This window comes from Macaca thibetana, chromosome 1 (genome assembly GCF_024542745.1).
Source record: "Macaca thibetana thibetana isolate TM-01 chromosome 1, ASM2454274v1, whole genome shotgun sequence".
NCBI classification, from domain to species: Eukaryota; Metazoa; Chordata; class Mammalia; order Primates; family Cercopithecidae; genus Macaca; species Macaca thibetana.
This window is the reverse complement of record NC_065578.1, coordinates 44,456,650-44,465,725: the sequence shown is the minus strand read 5'-3', so window position 1 is coordinate 44,465,725 and position 9,076 is coordinate 44,456,650. Positions and strand designations below refer to the sequence as shown.

General features: G+C 43.7%; 1 pseudogene across 1 annotated transcript; it reads right to left on the bottom strand.

The window, feature by feature from the left end:
• Window positions 1-6,578: 6,578 nt before the first annotated feature.
• Window positions 6,579-7,286, bottom strand: LOC126961069 (V-type proton ATPase subunit G 1-like; annotated as a pseudogene). The gene has a single exon (XR_007728179.1). The product of XR_007728179.1 is annotated as a V-type proton ATPase subunit G 1-like (transcript).
• Window positions 7,287-9,076: the final 1,790 nt, after the last annotated feature.

Sequence of the window (9,076 nt, the reverse complement as noted above, 5' to 3'; positions counted from 1 at the left end):
GGCCCGGCGTGGTGGCTCACACCTGTAATCCCAGCACTTTCGGAGGCCGAGGTGGATGGATCACTTGAGGTTAGGAGTTCAAGACCAGCGTGACCAACATGGTGAAACCCTGTCTTTACTAAAAATACAAAAAAAAAAAAAAAAAAAAAAAAAAAGCTGGGTGTGGTGGCAGGTGTCTAATCCCAGCTACTCTGGAGGCTGAGGCAAGAGAATCGTTTGAACCTGGGAGGTGGAGGTTGCTGTGAGCTGAAATTGCACTACTGCACTCCAGCCTAGGTGACAAAGCTAGACTCTGTCTCAAAAAAGCAAAATAAAACAAATAGAAATTTCTTCCACCAGGTACTCTAAATCATCTCTGTCAAGTTCAAAGTTCCACAAATCTCTAGGGCAGGGGCAAAATGCCACCAGTCTCTTTGCTAAAACATAACAAGAGTCGCCTTTGCTCCAGTTCCCAACAAGTTCCTCATCTCCATCTGAGACCACCTTAACCTGGATTTTATTGTCCATATCATAATCAGCATTTTGGACAAAGCCATTCAACAGGTCTCTAGGGAGTTCCAAACTTTCCCACATTTTCCTGTCTTCTTCTGAGCCCTTCAAACTGTTCCAATCTCTGCCTGCTACCCAGTTACAAAGTCACTTCCACATTTTCAGGTATCTTTTCAGTAACACCCCACTCTACTGGTACCAATTTACTGTATTAGTCTGTTTTCATGCTGCTGATAAAGACATACCCGAGACTGCGAAGAAAAAGAGGTTTAATTGGACTTACAGTTCCACATGGTTGGGGAGGCCTCAGAATCACGGTGGGAGGTGAAAGGCACGTCTTACATGGCAACAGCAAGAGAAAATGAGGAAGAAGGAAAAGCAGAAACCCCTGATAAACCCATCAGATCTCGTTAGACTTATTCACTATCACGGGAATAGCACAGGAAAGACTGGCCCCCAAGATTCAATTACCTCCCCTGCGTTCCTCCCACAACATATGGGAATTCTGGGAGATACAATTCAAATCGAGATCTAGGTGGGGACACAGCCAAACCATATCACTTGACCCGGTAAGATGTAATATTCATTATTCCCTGTTGTAACCCAGCACAGAAGTAATGCCTGATACACACACAGCAGACACCCAAAAATATTATTGAATAAACAAGTGAGTGAATAAATCTCTTTACTTATCATAATCATTCAGATGTTAAATTCCATTCCAGTTGCCTAAGTAGGAATGGATGTATAACACTGGTAGAAACAGAGGAAGTCTAAATTATGCAGCATTAATCTGACAAGTACAGTGAACTACTGTATTATTGCTTGTTTGCTCATGTTTACATTTTGTTCACAAAAGTATAATTTTTGTTTTACAACTGTGTGGTAAATTAGGGTGTGGCTTATTCTGTGACCAGCTCATTCATCATCTGTTCCAATGTCATTATGGTGTGTCTTCCTGGAATGCAGAGACTGAAAAGCTTAAACTATGTTTCCCAGGTTCCTTTGCTGTTAGAGTTCTAAATGAGACTTAGGTTCCTTCAATCAAATGCATTCACATGGGACCTGAAAAGGAACTGAGCTCCTAATAATTCCCTCATACAGTATATGGTAATTTCCCCTACCTGCAGACTCACCTTCTATATGGTTCCAGGGGAGAAAGAGTTTTAGGAATCCATCTTTCTGGTCCCAGTGGTCATAGAGCTGTTTGGTCTGGACCTGGAAGTGCAAGTGATGGCTCCCTAATTTGGCAGGAGCTTCCTGAAGTGGAAGAAGTGGCATGATTTCAGAGAGCTGGTGGCTACTAGGTGTTAATCCCTGATTCAGCTGGTAGTTTCCTATTCTTAGTGGGAGCAGCAGCTTCCTTTACAGCTCAGCTCTAGAGTGTGGCTTTGAGAGTTGTTTCTGGAAGACTGGCCTACAGTTTCCCCAGCCCATCTAATCATATTGTAAGCCATTTAATATCTTGCATTAAATCCATGTCTTTTTTTTTTTTTTCTTTTTTTGAGAAGGAATTTTGCCCTTGTGCCCAGGCTGGAGTGCAATGGTGTGATCTCAGCTCACTGCAACCTCCATCTCCTGGGGTTCAAGTGATTCTCCTGCCTCAGCCTCCTGAGTAGCTGGGATTACAGGTGCCCACCACCACGCCCAGCTAATTTGTTATGTTTTTAGTAGAGACGGGTTTTCACTGTGTTGGCCAGGCTGGTCTCGAACTCCTGACCTCAGGCAATCCACCCACCTCGGCCTCCTAAAGTGCTGAGACTACAGGTATGAGTCACTGTGCCTGGCTACAATAAATCCATTTCTGTACAAAGGAGTAGTAATTTTTTTCCCTCTGCCACTGAAACCTAACCAAAAAGCAAGGGACTAGGAAGTCCTATACAACTGACATGATTTATTACTATGTAGATTATTAGAATACAGATGTAATTTAATATTTATGAAATTTCACATACTCTATTGTCAGGGACATCCAGCTTCAAACAAAAATATATGCTCCTGCAACATTCTACAAATTGAATTTTCAAAAAATCCTACCAAATTTAAATTCTATTGAAATGTTCTTTTATTGTTCTCTAGTGCCATTAGGACTGTGGTTTGCATGCAACAGAATTATACTAGATTTAAGCAAGATAAAAATAAATTTATATAAGAATACAGGTCATCTCATGAAACTCCAGGGCTAGGAAGTGGTAGAACCTCAGGAAGAACCTGGAGCCAAGGATTACAGTGTTGTAGAGATCTTAGGAAGCCCTCTTGCCAGCTCTCACTCTTTCTCTCTGTGTATCTCCTTCATTCTTTCTCATTACTCACTGTAAGGAATATGGCTGTGCTTTGGTCAAGGATAGGCCACTGTAAACATCCCGAGTGAATCAGTGAGTTTAGAGCACAGGCGTATAACTCCACTTGTTATCACAGCAGTGTAGCCATAACATGGGAAGGCCATCCCTTGGCTCTAAGCCACTACTGTCTGTAAAAGGTATAATTGCCCTGATAACAATGTACAGGCATGATGGAGCCCAGAGAAAGAGAAAGAGAGTCAAAGCAGTCCATCTTTGCAGACAGACAGAGGGGAGCCAGGACACAGCTTGGCTTGCTCGTGCCAAGAGAGAGAAAGAGTTTAGCTGCTGACCCTGAAGGCAAGGGAGAGCCAGCCACGCAGCTGTGTGTGGGAGCCAGCAGCCGAGACAGGGCGGACAGTGTGAGAGAGCTGTTGGAGAGAGCTGTTGATGAGAGCTGCTGCTGAATAAAATCATCTTTCACCTGCTTACGGTCCCCCTGGGTGTTCTTTCTGCTCATCTACCCACTCCCCTCGGACCCCAGCATGACAATTGGCGTAGTTGTGAACCTGACACTAACGTTCTCTGTATCCTAATCCACTGTTTTTTTTTGTTTTTTTTTGTTTTTTTTTTTTTTAAAGGCCTCCAGGCCAGACATGGTGGCTCACACCTATAATCCCAGCACTTTGGAAGGCTGAGGCAGGCAGATCACTTGAGCCCAGGAGTTAGAGACCAGCCTGGACAACATGGTGAGACCTCTGTCTCTACAAAAAATACAAAAATTAGCTGGGCATGGTAGTGTATGCCTGTGGTCCCAGCTACTCAGGAGGCTGATGTGGGAAAATTGCTGGAGCCCAGGGGATCGAGGCTGTAGTGAGCTATGATCATGCCATTGCATTCCAGCCTGAGTGAAAGAGCAAGACCAAGTCTCAAAAATAAATAAATAAACAAAAATAAAAGAATAGGCACGTAGACTGAGGCAGGAATCTCCCAGACTCAATTCCAGAGTGTTAAGGAAAGTCCATGAGTAACCCAGCTTCAGACTGGTGCCCAGTTCAGCCAAGCTACACAACTCTAAAGGATGCCATTCATCTTGTTTTCTATGAAAGAGTGCCCCTGGTGCATATTTTACAGAAGGGAATGTGATTGATGCCCCTTGGGCACCAATCAGCTGGAGTCGGGAGTCCGAGTTCCGCATAGGAACTTGGCAATGGGTGCTGTGCTCCTGGAACCACATAGATTATGGGTAGGGGAAGGTGGCTGTAGATAGGGGAAATTACCATATACTGTACGAGGGAATTATTAGGAGCTCAGGAGACAAGTTCATGGATATCTATTATAAGAATAGTATACTGATTTTAAATATAGTAAACCAGGAAGAGACAAATTATGGCCCACAGGCCAGATCCAGTCTGCCCCTGTTTTTGCAAACATGGTTTCATTAGAACACAACCATGCTCATTTATTTGTGTATTGTCAAGGGCCTCATTTGTTCTAGAATGGCAGAGTTGAGCAAGTTGCAACAGAGATTATACAGTTCACAACGACTACAATATTTACTACCTGGCTCCTTACAGGAAACTGTTGACCCTTTGCCTAGATCCTTGATGCTCAAAAGAAGGTCCACAAGCCTGCAGTCTCAGCATCATCTGAGTTGTCAGGCCTTCACCTGGAACTAGTAAATCAGAACTTGCATTTAAATAAGATCCCCAGGTGATTCAGAGGCACATTAAAGTTTGAGAAGCACCATGTTAAACTCAAGCAATACTGTTGAAATGTTCATTTCACAAATACCCCAGCATGTTAGATTAGTGTGCCACTATCCCTGGATTTGATGTAGTGATTTTTTTTCTGACTATGTCAAGGCAGAGTGTCATTACCATCAGCACAAATCCTTACTAAACATCTGCCTGGACAAAAAGATACCTGGTTACAATTTGTTAGGTACCTACTCATTCATTCAATTATAATAGATATTTATTGAGGGCATACTCTGTGCCAGGCATTGGACCACAATAATGAACAAACTGGCACAGTTCCAGCCTTCACGTTGTTGTGGAGCTTTCATGTATCATTTTATCTATTTCTTCCTAAAAGCTTTTAGGTGGATATTTTCATCTCCATGAGGAAACCAAGGGGCAGAGAGGCTAAATGACTTGCTCAAAGTCATATAGCTGGTGAGTGGTGGAGGTGAAAATTGAACATAAGTGGTGCCATCTTGGCTCACCGCAACCTCTGCCTCCCTGGTTCAAGCGATTCCCCTGCACGCCACTATACCTGGCTAATTTTTTGTATTTTTAGTAGAGATGGGGTTTCACCATGTTGGCTGGGTTGGTCTTGAACTCCTGACCTCTAGCGATCTGCCTGCCTCAGCCTCCCAAAGTGCTGGGATTACAGGCATGAGCGACCGTGCCCAGCTGCATTTTATTAATAAGCAGAAATGGATTAATAATTACCTCAGTTCATCTATACACCCTAAAAGCACCTAACATAATTAAACAATTTTAAAAAGGCAAACTGTTCAGAATTAATACATAAATCTAACAAATTATTGGATTTTTTTTTCCCTAGCTGATTTCTGGTTTGAACTGAGGACAAACTTATTCTGACTTTGTCACCACCTTTATGTGTCCTGATTTTAGCACCTGTAAATAGTTCTCAACCTAAGGGTAGTACAAGGTTTCTTGGGAGGTAACTTAAAATGTAAGAAGAACTTTAAACAATTCAGCCCATTTAGCAGGCATTCGGTGAGCAGTTGTGGTATGTTGGGAGCAAGGGAGACAAATAACAGGGCATCAACTTTGAACTGTTCAAAGTGAGTCAGTCAGACCTGGAGTTGGGAAGGCTCCAGGATAGTATGACAAAGGCTGGTGAGGAGCTGGAGCAAAGGGAGTATAGAGGAGGTAGCAAGAACTGTGCCTGGGGCTTGAGAGAAGGCTTTGCTGAAGCTGCATAGGACCTCTGTCTCAGAGTTCATCTAAACAGACTGAGATAATGAGATAAGCACACGTTCCTTACTTGAGGGTGATCCCAAGAAATATGATGATGGAGTAGGAAAGTGAGATAGAACAGGGAAGAAAACCAGTAACGAGACGGTTACAGCTGGGAGCAACTGGGCTCCATCCTGCTGGGTACCCTCCAAGGGAATGGGTAGAAGCACACCTCGGAATTGTCCTACCAAGGAGTAAGGAAGCTGGGGCATTTTCCACCAACTCCCACCCCACATTGATTAAGAATTGCTCCTGAGGGTGCTAATTCTCTAGTACCTCAGACTCCCGCTCACATAAGCCAAGACTCCTCCTGCAACCAGATAAAGCCTTCAAGCCAAGAGATGCAGGTGTTAGAGGTATATGGCATCCACTGTTCTCAGAAGCCGCAGGTGCCCTCTGGGCTGGGCTAAGGGCAACGCCTCCATTTCTTCAGCAATGTATGAGAGTTCCAGTTTTTCCACATCTCCGAATCTTGCTATTGCTAGACTTTTTTTTTTTTTTTTGCATGACAGAGTCTTTACTTTTAAATGATTACTGATACACCAAGTAATAACATGTAACAAGTTCTTGAATTCTATCATCTAGTGATTTTGATTAAGAGAAACTAAAAGCAGCCCCAAATAATTCCACTAGTATTCACTGTTCTAACCATTAGCAAGAATGGACTACGTTAAGGCTGGCTGCTGCTTCACACAGGTTACAAAGAACTAGTTACTACTTTTTCATAGATAAAGCCCCTGACCTTCAAGAAAGTGTTAGGGAAAAAAAATATTTAATCCCTTCCTTTCTTCAAAGAATGGTTATGTGGTGTTTTTTTTAAAAACTAGATCTAAGAAAGAAAAAGTCAACAGTGATATACATGTTGCTTGAGCCAAAAGGCATAGGAAAAAAAGAAAACATATACCCATTAAAGTCCTAAGAAATATGAGGTAAAAAGATGAAATCTTTAATTTCTAAGTCTGTACAAAAAAGCTAGATTTGCTACTGTCCAAAAAGTGGAAGGACCTACTGTATAATATATGGAAATAATTTAATGCCATTTCATAAGAATGTAACTAGAGCTGTGCTAAAGCTTCATATTCATGAGGGCATCTAAAATGCCACTCCACAGAACAGGTGTTCTCTCTTCTTCTATCCATTTATGCGGTAGTTTTCATGGATTTCTGGCTGAATGTCACAGACAAAAGCCAAGAGGTTATCCAAGACTTCATCCCTGTTCTGCCGGAAGTAGGTCTGGAGGATGGTCATCTTCTCCTGGGTCTCCTTCTCCACTTCAGTGCTGCAACTGCCATGGGATCCCAGTGCCGCAGCTTCCTTGGCCTTGAATTCTTTCTCCCTCTGCAGGCGGTACTGTTCAATTTCAGCCTGAGCTGCTTCTATAGCCTGCTTCAGCCTCCGGTTCTTTCTTTTACGGGCCTCGGAGACACCTCGGCTGCCCGCTTCTCGGCCTGCAGCAGCTGCTGAATCCCCTGCGACTGACTAGCCATGGCGGCAGCGATTCTGAGACCAAGGCAAGCCGCCTAAAGCATCTCGAAGGCCGCTGTTGCTAGACTTTTAAATCCTAGCCAATTTGATGGTATAAATTAGTGTATTTCACTGTTGTTTTAATTTGCATTGTAATTTTAATGTTCATTAATATTTTATTTTGTAGTTAGAAGATAAGGAATCTTAAGAAATCTTTATCCTGAGGTAAAAAAAATTCTCCTATAATTTCTCCTAAATGATTTATATAGGTTTTTTTGTTTTTCACATTCAAGTCTTTGACATGGAGTTAATTTTTTTTTTTTTTTGAGACAGAGTCTCGTTCTGTCACCCAGGCTGGAGTGCAGTGGAATGATCTCGGCTCACTACAGCCTCCACCTTGCAGGTTCCAGTGATTCTCCTGCCTCAGCCTCCTGGGTAGCTGGGATTATAGGCACGCGTCACCACGCCTGGCTAATTTTTGTATTTTTAGTAGAGATGGGATCTCACCACGTTGACCAGGCTGGTCTCAAACTCCTGACCTCAGGTGATCTGCCCACCTCAGCCTCCCAAAGTGCTGGGATTGCAGGTGTGAGCCATGGTGCCTGGCTGGAGGATAGTATCCTGAAGAGTGTTTTCCAACTTGGTTCCATTCTTCCCATCACTTTCAGGTACACCAATCAGACGTAGATTTGGTCTTTTCACATAGTCCCATATTTCTTGGAGGCTTTGTCCATTTCTTTTTACTCTTTTTCTCCAAACCTCCCTTCTCGCTTCATTTCATTCATTTGATCTTCAATCACTGATACCCTTTCTTCCACTTGATCGAATCGGCTACTGAAGCTTGTGCATTCATCACATAGTTCTCGTGCCATGGTTTTCAGCTCCATCAGGTCATTTAAGGACTTCTCTACACTGGTTATTCTAGTTAGCCATTTGTCTAATCTTTTTTCAAGGTTTTTAGCTTCTTTGCGATAGGTTTGAACTTCCTCCTTTAGCTCAGAGAAGTTTGATCATCTGAAGCCTTCTTCTCTCAACTCGTCAAAGTCATTCTCCGTCTGGCTTTGTTCCATTGCTGGCAAGGAGCTGCATTCCTTTGGAGGGGGAGAGGTGCCGATTTTTAGAATTTTCAGCTTTTCTGCTCTGTTTTTTCCCCATCTTTGTGGTTTTATCTACCTTTGGTCTTTGATGATGGTGACGTACGGATGAGGTTTTGGTGTGGATGTCCTTTGTTAGTTTTCCTTCTAACAGTCAGGACCCTCAGCTGCAGGTCTGTTGGAGTTTGCTGGAGGTCCACTCCAGATGCTGTTTGCCTGGGTATCACCAGTGGAGGCTACAAAACAGTGAATATTACTGAACAGCAAATGTTGCTGCCTGATTGTTCCTCCGGAAGTTTCGTCTCAGAGGGGTACCTGGCTGTATGAGGTGTCAGTCTGCCCCTACTGGAGGGTGCCTCCTAGTTAGGCTACTCGGGGGTCAGGGACCCACTTAGGGAGGCAGTCTGTCCTTTCTCAGATCTCAAACTCTATGCTGGGAGAACCACTACTCTCTTCAAAGCTGTCAGACAGAGACATTTAAGTCTGCAGAGGTTTCTGCTGCCTTTTGTTCGGCTATGCCTGTCCCCAGAAGTGGAGTCTACAGAGGCAGGCAGGCCTCCTTGAGCTGCGGTGGGCTCCATGCAGTTTGAACTTCCTGACTGCTTTGTTTACCTACTCAAGCCTCAGCAATGGTGGGCGCCCCTCCCCCAGCCTTGCTGCCACCTTGCAGTTCAATCTCAGAGTGGTGTGCTACCAGTGAGCGAGGCTCCATGGGCGTGGGACCCTCCAAGCCAGGTGTGGGATATAATCTCCTGGTGTG